Genomic DNA, 14,988 nt, shown 5'->3' with positions numbered 1-14,988 from the left:
ACCCGATAATCGTAATGCCCTGATGGTGTCCTGAAGGCCGTCTTCCATTCGTCGCCAGGCTTGATACAAACCAAATTGTAAGCTCCCCGAAGATCCAACTTGGAGAAGACATGGGCTGACTATAGGGATTCCAAAATGTCACGAATCAAAGGCACTGGGTATCGGTCCTTCCGTGTGATGTCATTCAATTGTCGGTAGTCCACACAGGGACGTAGAGTGCCCTCCTTCTTCTTGACAAAGAACAGTGGGAATCCTGCTGGGGACTTGGAAGGAGTGATGTATCCTTTCCGTAAACACCCCTCCAGATATTCTTGAAGTGTTACTCTTTCGTTGGGGGACAAGGAGTACACCTTCCCGTGAGGAATCACAGCATTTGGTATCAGTTTGATGGAGCAATCAAAAGCCCTGTGAGGAGGCAGAGGTATGTCTCTGGGTTCAGAAAAGACACCTTGGTACTCGGCATATTCAGACGGAACTACCCCAAAGAGCAAAGCCTAGGGACCCTGTCGCCCTCTGCATTCATCGTAGCCATGCGAGTAGCGGGACCAGCTCTGTCGGACCAACACTCCTTGACACAGTGGTCAGAATTGAATGTCAATGTACGGGTTCCCCTGTCGATGTTGGGATTGTGGTGCAGTAGCCAGGGAAGCCCAAGCACAATCGGATAGGCAGGTGACTTGATCACATCTAAGGATATCGTCTCTAGATGACCATTGATCCGAAGCTGGAGTGGCCCGGTGTGTTGCCGTATCGGACCGGAGGCCAATGGGGTTCCATCAATGACTTCCACTAGAGTTGCATGATCCTTAGCAAGAAAGGGAATGCCGTTCCTGGTGGCAAAGTCTGCATCCAAATAGTTGCCGGAAGCTCCGTAGTCCACAAGACCATATGCTTCTGCCGATTTGTTCAGCCAAGATACGCCAATCTTCAAAACCATGAGGACCACAGGTTGCATGGGTTGCAGAGAACCTGGAAGGACTGACAGAGATGAAGGGCCCGTCGTTGCCTTCCCCACACATGACAGGCCCTTTAGTTTTCCGTCTTTCTTGGTGGACGCAAGGGACAAGTGCCCAAATAATAACCAGCAGCTCTGCAATACATAAACAACCGCCGGTCCCTTCGACGATTCTTCTCGGCTTCAGTTAAAGGTCCTCTTACTGCACCTAACTGCATCGGTTCTGACCCGGTCTCGGCAGTTCCCGTTGCTCCTGCCGGCACAGGCAGTGACCTTGGGAAAGCTTGTTCCAACCGCCGCCTCTCACCTCATCGTTCTGCCAGCTGGTGATCAATGCGAAGCACCTGTTCCCGGAGAGCTTGCAAAGAGTCTGGTTCAGGTATATGTAGCAGTTCATCCTTGTACTCTTCCCTCAATCCCCGACAAAACAGGGTCTTCTGGGTTATTTCTGGCCATTGCGAGTCGGTGGCCAACTGGCGAAATCGACTGATGTAGGCTATGACATCACTTGATACTTGTTTAATGTCCATCAACATGTTCTGTGCAGTTAAGGCCAGATTGCGTGACTGAAAAAGGTCCAAGAAAGCCTTCTCGAAGGCCCCAAAGTCGTTGAGAATGGGGCTGCTAGCTGCAACCAGAGGAGCTGCCCATGCAAGGGCATTTCCAGTTAGGTTTCCCAGGATGTTACCTATCTTAGCTTTGTCTTGACTAAAATGCGAGGGTCGATATAGGAAATGGATTTTACAGTGATTACAAAACTTGGCCAATTGTCTGGGGTCTCCGTTGAACTTTAAAGGAACTGCATTGGCCATGGACGTCTCAGCCTGGGGACCAGGATCAGCACCCTGAACCACCATCTGACATAGGGCGATGTTTTCCTGATGCAAAATGGCCATCTCAGACCGCAGAGACCTGATTTCCTCTCCACGTTCCTGGACGTCATCATCTCAGAATCGGAATGGGTGGTAAGGCGTCTCAATCTGTTAAGATGTGCATCCCGGGGACGCTGTGTACCTGCGCTTCCAGGAGGTGTTTGCTGAGGTGCAGCCAGTATGTCCTGTCGGTTGTTGGCGCTGTGATGGCACGACGAAGGGTAGCGCAAAGAACCAGCCCCACCTACACCCTAACTGCACAGGGTGGAAGGGGAACCGGCTCCTGGCGCCACAGGTGGGCGCTTCCCTGTGTTTTAACGTGGCACCGGGACAGTGCAGGCACTGGCAGGGAAGGCGTCTTCCAACTGACGTGATGAACTGGATGAAGATGGTAGCTGCTTGTAGAGCCGAGGAGGATGGTAGCAGTCCACAAGAGCAAGTACCCCAGCTGGAGGCAGAGGCACACTAGGTCAGGCAAAGGGTCTCCTATCTGGGAAAAAGGAGTACAATGGCATGGAGAAGGCCCAGGAACCGGAGGGGAGAAAGGAGACCCAGAACAAGGGGAAAGAGAGCAGGGACCAAGTGAAGCCAGGGACAGAGAAGGAAAGGAACCCCAACTAGAGGGAACCCAATGGGAATCCTAGGACCACAGGACCCAAGAATAAGGGAGCCCAAGGGGTACCAACAAGGTAGCAAGGAACAGGAAAGGCATGAGGGACAAGGTACTGGTAACAAACAGAGTCAGGAGCGAAGCGGATGGGACAAGAACAAAGCCGCGTGGAGACGCGACTAATTCCCAATCAGCCCGCTTGATAAGGGTGTCAGCGGGAGACCGAGGCCTGGAACGCAACACGCTCCTACCCAATCAGCATTGGCGAGCATGTACGAAAACGAGGCTTGACAAGCAAGCCGACACGCCGCTGCCCGCGGCACATGCGCAAAGGGCAGAGCCCGGCCCGCATGCAAACACGAACCAACAACTGCATTGGCCCTGGCAATGGAAGACAACATAGAGCATGGACCCCACCACCGGAAATGGGGATAGAGTCTCCAGGACCGGACTCGACGTGTGGATCCCCCCGGTCTCCCCCGACAGATAGGTGCCCTATCGGGTGTCCTAACAGTATGATGATTATTAGCATGGGTTTTCAGTTTTTGTCAGTTTAATCATATCCCACTACTGACACCACATGTAAGGAAGGCATGGTATCAAACAGTGAAGACAGACACAAGTGATCACAGTTCAAGGGTGTTTATTGAACTTCAATGGGTTGGTAATACATCTATCTAAACCTAATTCTAAAGATGGGAGAAAGCTACGACCATGAAACAATAATGAACGCTGTCCTAGTGGAGTCTGTCAAAATAAAAGGGCCTATACTAATAAACATATTGCCAATCCTTACTTCTAAATACAAAATGGTGTTGGATATCAATGCATACAAAAGAAAAGTGTTCAAGAAATTAAATGTCAGGATAGTTGAGCAGTTGGTGTCCCTTGCCCATGTTTTCAGCACGGGGAAAGGCGGCACATGCAGGCTTTGCAAACACTCTGGTTTCTTGGCCATGAGGTAACAGTTCAACACATAGATATCAGTGCCTTCCGCCAAAGGCTCTCTTTCAATGGCAGTCTCTTATTGCAGAGGGCCTGATGTAACAAACAAAACACAAACGTTCCTTTCCTTTGTCAGGGTTTTCACTTTCACAAGTTCAAGACTGGTCTCCCTCCTTTGTGCTCGGACCATGGGTTCCCCTTGTTCAGGCTCAGATCCCGTGTTCCACAATATTCACAATTTGGTCTCCCTGGTTCGGGCTCAGACCATGGATCCCACTCATCCGGGCTCAGATCCCTTTTCATACCAGAATCAAAGACTTTCGAACGTGCAATGGGTTTTGCTTAAACCATCGCAGGACCACTTTCATTAACTTCCCACAATTTAAACTTCCACGAATCTTCTACTTTTGTTTCTTTTGTCAGGATACCATAGAGAGAGCTTCGACTGAGCACATTCACAGTGCTGTACCACTCTTTCAACAATATTGTATCTTTCCTTCTAATGTTCAGATATTCACCAGCAATTTAGCTTCACTCGCATCTTTCATCACACACGTTTAACAATGTTCCTTCTAGCGCTCGTTTTACAACGTTGCCGCTTGGAACCCCGACTTCAACACAAACCGGTCTGGCATCGGTCTCCCCAACTCACCGGCTGTTTTGTTCTCTGTCGCTTCTTTGTTCTTGGAGCCAAGATGATACCACGTGTCTGCTGCTCCTCTCCACCTTGGTCAGTTACACGGGAGGACCCTCAGTATCTCTGACACACAATGCAGGTCTCTTCAGCCTGTTTTCCCGGTCTTATGTTTTCTGCCTTGAAGGTATCTTGGAAGTAATGGCTTCCTGCCAAAAGGTCAAGGTTGTTGTCCCTCTTATGAACCTCTCATGCCTGGCCGTCTTTCTCGCCTCATTCAGCCATCAACTCAAAATGCTGTACCTTTGTGTGTTTTGCCTCGCTCAGAGTGTGGTCTCATGCTCCGCCTTGTATCTCTGTGGGGAAGTGTAATGATAGTCAAGTGTGAATTATTGTCGATAATTGCCTGACCTCGCCTGACCATACTATTGGAACATGTCAGGAACATGGCTCGGGTGTGAGTCTGTTCTCTCTCAGAGTGGGCAGTCCATGCAAAAGTGTTTGTGCAGAAAAAAGGGGGGTGAGGAGGTGTTGAGTTTCCAAATATCCCATCGGGTAGGATGGGATAAAGGTGTTACAGGGAAGAGTGGGATACCGTGTCTCACCATCCGGTGTCCCACTCCCACTCCCCAAGGACCCCTCACCCAGGTAATCCTCCCGCACTGGCCCACCCCCAGAAACTGCATCCAAAAGCGATGGCATGTCCTGGCTACCTGGATGACAGATCCCCGGGGACTAGCGGGTGAGACACCTTCTGGTTTTTCACACAACCCAGTGCCACCTAAAGAAGAGCGGCAAGAGGAATGCACAGAAAAGATCATCCACACAGGCTTGCCATCACATCAACAGAGAAAGACAGTTCAGCATTGTGAGAAAGGATGATCATTACATTCAAGCCACCACTTTCAACACATGGACACAAGAGTGCTGATGTTGCCAGCCCCATCACTTCAAGGAAATACACTGCGACAAGGCCAATGCCCTACATGCAGAAGAGGAAAAGAAAGCTTATTAAATGGGGAGCAACAGCCAAACTTTCATTTTACCATGACTTTTTGTCCTCAGTTGGTCTCTACAAGACAATCGCCAACATCTATCCATGGATGTACCAGGAAGAATAAGCAGGAGTGGCGCAGAAGGAAATATTTCTTTTCCTTATTTTGTTATTGTTGTTTTGTTTTGTTCTTTGCTTGTCTCCCAGTTTGTTTAAAGAGACAGGGGGACAGTTCATCCCCAGTAGGAAGGATTAATAGTGTACAATCTTATAATGGTTTTGTGACTGAAAAAAGAGAGAGGGTTTTGAAAGATCTATTTGCTTTGAGATGATAGTCGGGGTAGGTGCAGTGCTGAGTAAGGAAAAGTGTGGTGTGGGTGTGTGAAAAGGATGGGGCAGGAGAGGGCACATGACACATATTGTGTGTGCTCTCCCATCTCACATGTAGCGAAAAAACACACAAGCACATTAAAGAAAAATTAGCATTAAAATAGGTAACAGAGGGGTGGAGCAGGGATTCGCCACAGGGTACATGGGGTTATGTAGGAAAAGCATGTATTGCCACGATGAACAAAGAGGTCCAAGAGGTGGATTGGAGAGTCAGTGATTAGAATACAAACTAGATGGAAGAGGTCAGTAAATGAAAAAAATAAATATAAGTAGTAGTTATTAAGGAGTTAGTAGTATGCATGAGTAGTATCCAGGCCTTAGCATGGATAGATAATAATAAAATGTATTTACACTTCAAGACACTAACCCAATTTTCTTTATGTTTCAGATAGAGAGAATGTGCACTGAAGGACAACCGCACCCGAACCCATCAGCAGGGATGGTGGCCCCCATGAAAATACAAGGGGCCTGTAAAACCTTTACTAATGCCAAATTGAACTTAGACCGGGGCCAAGAAAAAAATGCCCCTTCTTTGTGCAGCCCCCCACCCTTGTGTCCATCATTGTGAAATTGCCCCCTTGACTGACTATCACGTCCCGAGGATCCAGAGTTCCAGAGCACGGCCCTTAGACAAATTGAGGAGGCCTCTGAACTTGTCACAAAGCAGCAGAAAGAACAATAGACTAATGAAAGATCTCTGAGAGGAACAGAGAGGCAGATTGAAGATGGTCCATCAGAGTTTCCGCAAAGTCCACATCCAGAGTTGCACTTCTGCGTGCACCTAGCATCCAGGCAGCTGGTGAATAGAACAGGGACAAGGGAAAGGCTGTTGGGGTTGAGGTGGAGAATATTGATCTTGTGGTTAACCATTCTTTAAGATAATTGTGACTAGAATGGAAGAAAAAGGAGGAGAATGATAGTCACATTGAAGTGGAACTAGCAATGGGCTGTTGGGTACCCACAGAAGTATTTAAATGTCATCTAATGGCAATCCCTTCATGGTGGTAATGGTCACTCAGTGGTCATGTTAGCTGGGTTTAACTATGTTAGCGGGTGGCAAAAAGGTGCAATAAAATGATGACACTTTCTAAATCATATATATAAGAAAAGGCAAATTATGCCATACCTCTAACAAAAAAGATACATATACAATAAACCAACAGAAAACAACATGGTTGGAGACGCTACAGATCCTCCAGGAGTGCTCTCCATGTCACCTCCTATATTCAGAAGAGCACTGGGATGAAGGGGTTGAATAAGATACAGATACATAAAATACCTAATTTGGGGGAGGGTAAAGAAAGGAGGGTGTGGTTGTAGATTTCAACGAGAGGGGGGAATGCTAAGGGGTAGACCAATAGCTACTGCCCCTCCCGCTGTTAATGAACAGATGGACACATACCCTTAACACATCTATTATACGATCGAATGCTGGATGACCGAAAATGTTATGTATTTGAATGGAGGAACGACGGAACTACTGATTTTCGGAACCCAGATAGCACATACTAAATTAGACAACAAGTACTACAGCTTCAACATCAAGGATTGCATTATCCCAGTTGTGGGCAAAGTGAAGACCTCAGGCATCTTTCTGGAATCTTCACTCATTGCAGAGACAGAGGTGATTCAGATGTCCAGAAACTGCCAACATTACCGTAGGCTACTAAAAACATAAAACCCCTTGTTTCTGAGACAAACTGTTTATCAATAGAATGGGCTAGCATCCTCTCTCGTTTTGATCACTGCAATGCCGTTCTGATAGATGCTAACAAAAGGTGCTTGAAGAAACCTCAAACCTTACAAAATGATGCAATTGGCACCACCAAGGGGATTCCCCGGCGAGAGCATATTTTGACCAGCAGATGGGCCCTGCACTGGCTCCCTGTCTCAGCACGGATACAGTTCAAGAAAGCCACACGCATCCACAAATACCTATACAGGAATGCAACGACCTACCTGAAAGCGCACCTGACTATACATGAGCTCAAAAGAATCTTACGCTCCTCTAGCTTGGCTTGGCTGTGATTAGCTGTCATAGGGTAAAACACACAAATGGCCATGGCAGCCTGATTCTGGAACACATTACTATTCAATCTTCGATTGGACACGAACATGAGGACTTTCCATAAAGCACTAAAAACCTTCCTCTTTAGTCAAGGCTGATTCTTCTGACCACTGCAACCTAGCTGCCTCTTTTTGTCCTGTTCCTACTTATGTATGGTCCGATGGTGTATCTGTGCACCCTGATGCCCCTGGGTTTTTGGCGCTCTTTAAATAAATAGATAATAAATATAATTAACATGTCACTCATAGCTCTTGCCCCTCCCCCGGTTATATATTTTAAAAGTTAGAAGAGTTATTCACTGTGACAACTGTAGCACCCATATTCTAAGCAGGTGTAGCAAATGATGCGAACTAAGGACAGCACAAATGATATATACACTCACCCTGAAGAAACACATACATTAGGTCAAAAGATGCTTTTAGGCGTGAAGGACCTTACATTTACAGACCACTCATGCATGAAGAACATACCATAAGCAATGTACAAGTTTTCCCTCATTCCGAGTAGGGCGGTAAGTGATACCGGGCACCATTAAGGAGACCGTGGCTGGTAATCCCTTACCGCCCTACTACGAGGTCCCTTAGCGGGTCCCTCCTTTAACGCCTGGTCTGACCAGGCGTTATGGGCAGGACCCGTTAAGGGACTTCAGAGCTAATAACGGTACCGCAAATTGCAGTACCGTTATTAGCTCCTTCCCCATTCCCATTGAGCCCTATGTGGGCTCAATGGGAATGGGGGAATGCCTTTTTCAATGGGGACTTATCGGACCCCCAAAGGTCAGACTTCACCGGTAAGTCCCCATTGAACCAAGTCTGAGTCGGTACCGGTATGGGAGGTAGTCATGGCGCAAATAGCACCATGACTACCACCATACTCGGAATGAGGCCCTATTTGCAGATATAGCTCACTAACATAGAAATGCAACATTAATAAGCACCCATTTTGTCCAAAATGAAAGCGACAGCCAGCCTCTTTAATACATAAAACCCATAATGACGTCCAGAGGGCCCATCACGTCAAAATTAATTAAATAATAGATCTGTTCAGAGCCCAGGCAGTGAGGTGAAGAACTCAGCTAAAGAGTTGTTTGCCCAGAGCACACCTGGTGCAGATTTTTGGCAGTGAAAATATACTAGAAAATCAAATGAATGGTCTCAGGAGTGCCGCTGTATGAGTTTATTTCTAACTAGACCTGGCACGAAGTAAAGGAACAGATAAGACAAAACCAGGCAACCAATCAGAGTTTAGTGGGATGATTTTCCAGTTCATTCGACCTTCGAGTGCCGAGCCGGACCTCGCCTCATCTTCGGGCAAAACAATATTGAGTTGAAACCAGTATTTTTCCAAGCTAATTCTGCTGGTCAGCACAATGGTGCCAGTAAGAGGGAGGGAGATTTCAGGGGGTGATGCCAAAAGAGGTGGTATGGGTGTTAGTGAAAGAGACTATGTTATCCAATGAAGTTACCCCAATGTATAGACATCGTGGATATTTGCACCAATCATTTATTCAACCTGCCTCAAATTATGCTTAATGTGTTTATTCTAATTCTGTGGTTTCGAGGTTATAAAAATTGTTCCAATTAAAGGTGACGTTGAGACCTTTTCAGTCGGCTCACAGAAGAGTTGTGTCTGAATTGCTCTCTCAGCCGCAGGGGAGGTTTATCTCTCCAATACATCTCTTTGTTTCCTGCAATTTATGGGGTATGCCTGGGAATGGGAGCCTGTTTAGAGAAGTGGTGATCTTGGGTGTGTCGGTGTGCGATCAATGGGGCAGCAGTTCAAGGGCTAGCTAGACTGAGCCATGGTTGTACCCCCGGTAAGAGTCGGCATGTGCCTCTCCAGTGATTCGGTCCTACCAGGTGACGAGCTTTGGCTGGGACACAATGCAGTGTTGAGCTGGTTGAAGGTGCAAGCAATTCTCAATGCGGTGGAGGAGCGCAGTAATCAGCTCAGGCAACTTCCCTCTTGTTCCAAGTGCTGTGAACACAGAGAGACCGGTTTGATAGAAAACAGAGCTTCGGCTAGTCTGACCTTTGGTTGCTGTGAGACTCACTCAGGGGTACTCAAGGATAGAATGATTCTGTTCAGGGTCTGCTCAACCAGCTCAGGAGATGTTAGTGCAGAGTGGTAGGTCCTGATCCACAGCAGAGACTACCATGTATGTGCCCTGCGAGTGGAATGGGACAGATCTTACTTTTGGCTCGGATGGTTCCTTTTTCACCTCAGGCTGAGGGCTTTGAAAGTGCAACATTCCCAAATGAAGTCCATAAAGATCTTCAGAACAAATCAGCTGCCTTAACTGATCCAAGAGATACTGATTGAATCTGTTGAAGGGATGGAAGACCCCTTATTTTAAGGGCAAAAGTCCTCAGATGATTGGACTAATGCTAGTCTGCCCTAATGGTCCAATCCCTGCTCTGGAAAAGAGTGGACTTCATCCTGTTGATGTCACACCCAAAGTACTTTGTTCCAGAGAAGGTGGGACAGGTGACAGAGAGGTAATCAAGATGGTGGATGTCCTTTCCCATTGACCAGAGCCCTCTTGCCTATTGTAATCCTGCCTCCTTCCCTTCTCACTGAAAACAAAGGCCTTTAGAGATGCATAAATGGGTGTGCTCCCTTGATGCCTGGGCCCAGGACAGCTGCCTGCTGTGCGGCTGTCTCGGGCAGAGAGTGTTATCTACCCTCTCAAAGGGATCAAAGAAGAGGCACAGCCCTCCAGGTTCCTGTCCCACTGTTTAGCAGACTACACCCGGCTGACAAGAATTCACATCACCTTCCACAACGGAGCTGACTCACAGGAACTGACACAAGCTCACATTCTTTCATCCTGGAAAGCTGTAACTTAGGGGGTTGAGCACTCCCTGCTGTGACTTGTGTCTAATCTGCAGGTTGCAGGTTCAAATCCTGGCAAGGCCAATTCAGCCTTTCATTCTTGTGGTGGTTGAAGTGGGCAGGAGAAGTCGGGAGTGGTGCTCCTCTACTTTTTAAAATTAAGTTTTACTGTTCCTATACTTTTATTTTAAAAAGAAACCGTTCCGGAATGGTTTCATTTTAAAGTAAGAGTGTGAAACAATTGAAACTTCAGTTCCCTTAAACAGCAGGCGCATTTGTTTGTGTGTTTGAATTGTGCGTGGGAGGGGGCGTGGTGGAGGGGTTTGTGGGACGCAGGGCAGGCCAGCTGGGAACATAGTTCCACTACTTCTTTTCATACACTTCGACCACTGTCCGAGAGCGATAAATGAGTACCTACTATGTTTGGGTGAAATTGCATGTAAATATGTTCTATGTAAAGCGCTTCGGCGAAAGCGCTAAATGTATAACACATCATTATCCATATTTAAGTATTTTTAAGCAACTCTTTCACCAACACAACTCAGTGAGTTAAGCATATTCTGCAGAAATGTGTGAGTGACCTGCGGGACGAATGTTTAAGTCGTCAGGCAGGGTTGAGCCTGTCATTAATATCACAGAGGTGAGTAATCATATCACCTATTAAGTGGCTATTACGCATTTCATTGGTTGTGTGCACCACAGAGGGGGTTAATTTTTTTTTATGTTGTTACATATGTAATACAAAGTTTCAGAAATAGGGAGCTTATTAGGAGAACCGTGCCTTCTTCCACACACACACATTGCTGTGGCAGACTTGATTTTATAATGAGTAGACGTAAATTTGAAACAATCACTTTATTTTAGCATTTGGAAAGGCTGTCAAGGTCGTCTTTTGTTTGTCGGCTGGAGTCGCCAGGATTCTTGGGCTGGAGGATTTGAGACTCCTGTAACCATGAGACAACAATGTTCACAATGTCTCTTCTTTTGATGCGTCAACATGTCTTGTAATCTTCTCTGGTGTCTTCCTTTCAAAGCTTGAGGAGTTTTATTTTCCTGCATAGAGCATGGCACTGAACCCTTGAGTTGCACTTTCACAGATGCAGAAAGAGTTTGAACTCTTGCACTCAGCATGCAACACATGTGTTCAGTGTGGATTTCTTGGGACAGTATAGGACCTAATGCACAAAGTCGCAGTGTACAGCATTCCTTGTAAGTGAGGCTTTCACATTGTACCTTATGAGCGTGCACTAACATGCAAAGGTCCTGGTCTGCATGGCTTGCTCAGTTCGCTTTCAGAACTCATACTCTGCGTCTCCACATACCGTGTTTCTCCCTACCATGGCTTTCTCAGCTTGCCCTAGGAACTCCCACTCTGCGTTGCAGCATGCAGCTTTTCTTGTTGGTTTACCTTTCCCAGTGTCCTGCAGGAAGTCACACTCTGACCTCGAGCATGCATAGATTCTTGTTGCTTTGGCTTTCTTGGCTTGCTCCAGGTACACGCAATCATCTGGATCCCAGCATACACCATTTCTTGTGTATGTGATTTTCTCAGTTATCTCTGGAAATGCACACTCTGAGTGCCAGTATGCAATTCTTCTTGTTGGGATACCTTTCTTAGTTTGCTCTAGGTACTCGCAATTTCACTCCCAGCATGCAACGTTTCTTGTCAGTCTGACTTTCTCAGTTCTCTATGGAAGCTCGCATTCTGACTCTCACCATGCAGGATTTCCTGCTGGTGTATGTAATCTCAGTTCATTGCAGCAATTCAGACTGTGAGTCTCAGCACGCAAAGGTTCGTGTGACTATAGGTGTTCTAATTCACTTAAAGAATTTGCACTCTGAGTCCCAGCATGCAGCATTATTTGCTGGTGTACCTATCCCAGTTCACTTTAGAAATTTGCATTTCAATTCCCAGCATTCAATGTTTCCCATCCGATTCACCACCTCAAAGCTCAATCACTGCAAAGTGCTCTGGGACATTTACTCCAGGTACCAAAGGTTCAGACATGATTTATCTTCAGATTCACCTCCTCAATATCCCCCCTTTTAGGTGGTCTTGAAACCTAAAATCCAGGTCCCTGGGGCTCAGCTTTAGTACTTTGAGCATGGTTTATCTTCAGATTAACTTTCTCAATGTCCCCCACTCTGAGGAGATCTAGAAACCTATACTCCAGGTCCCTGGGGCTCAGCTGTACTACTTTGAGCATGGCTTATTTTAAGATTAACTTTCTCAATGTCCCCCACTCTGAGGAGATCTAGAAACCTATACTCCAGCTCCCACGGGTTCACTGTTATTCCTTTGAGCATGGTGTATCTTCAGATTAACTTTCACAATGTCCCCCACTCTTAGGTGATCTAGAAACCTATTCTCCAACTCCCCTAAATTCAGCTTTATTCCGTTGAGCATGGTTTATCTTCAAATTAATGTTCTCATTGTCCCCCATTCTGAGGTGATCTAGAAACGTCACGGGTCCTGTTTTCCTCTCACATCTCCCCTATTCTATGCCAGCTGCACTGGCTACCCATTGAAAAAAGAGTGGCTTTTGAATCCCCCTTCCTGGTTCATAAGTATTTTTATGGATTGGGGCCTGAATATCTGCAACAAAAGTTCTGCCCTTATGTTCCCAGTCGAGCCCTTAGCTCTTGTGATAATGCTATTCTAGCAATCCTGAGAATCCATCTCTCTCATGTGGGTGGCTGTGTGTTCTCTGTTGCGGCTGCCAAACCTTGGAGCTCACTGCCACGTGAGTTGTGGCTTGCAGAGAACCATCTTATATTTTGGCACGCCGTAAAGACGTTTCTTTTTTATAGATAGTTTGGCTCTTCCACCTGCTGGATACTGCGCCAAGTTGCCTTAGTGTGTTTTTGCGCTCTGTAAATATTAAATCAAATATTAAATCAAATCAACCTATACTCACACTGCCTGATGTTCACCTTTATTGGTTTCAGCAGGCTTTATATTAAGATTCACTTTCTTAAAAGTCCCCCCTCTGAGGTGATCTAGAAAACTATACTCCAGGTTCCTGGGTTTCAGCTTTACTCCTTTGAGCATGTTTTATTTTCAGATTAACTTTCTCAATGTCCCCCTCTCTGAGGTGATCTAGAAACCTGTACTCCAGGTACCTGGGGTTCAGCTTTACTCCTTTGTGCATGGTTTAACTTCAGATTAACTTTCTGAATGTCCCCCACTCCTAAGTGATCTAGAAACCTATACTCCAACTCCCCAAGGTTCAGCGATATTCCTTTGAGCACAAAGTCCCCCCTCTGAGGTGGTTTACAAAACTATACTCTAGGTCCCCAGTGATCAGCTTTATTCCTTTGAGGATGGTTTATCTAAAGATTAACTTAATCAATGTCCCCCACTCTGGGTGATCTAGAAAACTGTACCCCAGCTCCCAGAGGTTCAGCTTTATTCCTTTGAGCATGGATTATTTTCAGATTAACTTTCTCGATGTCTCACACTCTAAGGTAATCTAGAACCATATACTTCTGCTCCCTAAATTCAGCTTTATTGCTTTGAGGATGGTTTATCTTTAGATTAACTTAATCAATCTCCCCCTCTCTGAGGTGATCTAGAAACCTATACTCCCGCTGCCTGAGGTTCAGTTTTATTGCTTTGGGCATGTTTTATATTAAGATTAACTTTCTTAAAGACCCCCCTCTGAGGTGATCTGGAAAGCTATACCCAGACTCCCTATGGTTCAGCTTTATGGTTTATCTAAAGATAAACGTTCTCAATGTCCCCCACCACGAGGTGAACTAGCAACCTATACTCAAGGTCCCCGGGGTTCAGCTTTACTCCTTTGAGCATGGTTTATCTTCAGATTAACTTTCTCAAAGTCCCCCCTCTGAGGTGGTCTAGAAACCTATACTCCAGGTCCCAGAGGCTCAGATTTACTCCTTGGAAGGTAGTTTCCCTTAAGAGTCACCCTTGTTATTGCTCTTAAGAGATGATATGGGAACTCACTCTCCAGGTCCCCAAGGTGTAGCTCTACTCCTTGAAACATAGTTTATCTTCAGTCACCTCCTCAATGTCGCTCCTCTGTAGTGATCTGGGAACTCATACCCCTGTTCTACAAGGTTCGTCTTTTCTCATTGAATCATGGATTTTCATCCATGGGTTCTCGGGTTGAAGTCTCTCTCTGTCTCTCTCTCTCTCTCTCTCTCTCTCTCTCTCTCTCTCTTTCTCTCTCGCTCCTTCTCTTCATTTCCTCTAATGAGCTATGCCCTTTCAACAGGGTTGCAGCATAACAACCGCTGGCTTATCCCAAGATTTCCAGTTTTGTGCTTCTTGCTTTGCTCTCTGGGATAAGCCAGACCTCTATCTTGCGATCTGCATTCACCTGATTCAGCTTTGTTCTGCCCACATCTTGCTTGGTAGCCATTTTTTCCATGTCCTCCTCTGTGGTCTTTGTGAGACCTTGAACAGGTCCTTTGGGTTTTTTCAATTGGCCACTGTACTTCAGGGTGGATTAATTAAGAATCGTCAGGATATAAAGACTCCACAAATCCATACTACCATCTGTCTTTTGCATCCAACATCTAAACCAAATCAGTAATCAGATGGTTAGGACTGCAGGATTTATGACATGGGAAAGTTCCTAGCAAGCCGCTGACGTCTCTCGCCCAGACTGCCAATATTTACACCATGCAATGGCGCCCATTACTGGCCTCCACTTCCCCCA

The sequence above is a fragment of the Ambystoma mexicanum genome, chromosome 8 (assembly GCF_040938575.1).
Source record: "Ambystoma mexicanum isolate Mex_15411 chromosome 8, UKY_AmexF1_1, whole genome shotgun sequence".
Lineage (NCBI taxonomy): Eukaryota > Metazoa > Chordata > Amphibia > Caudata > Ambystomatidae > Ambystoma > Ambystoma mexicanum.
The sequence above is the reverse complement of the archived record's forward strand: the minus strand, read 5'-3'. Positions refer to the sequence as shown.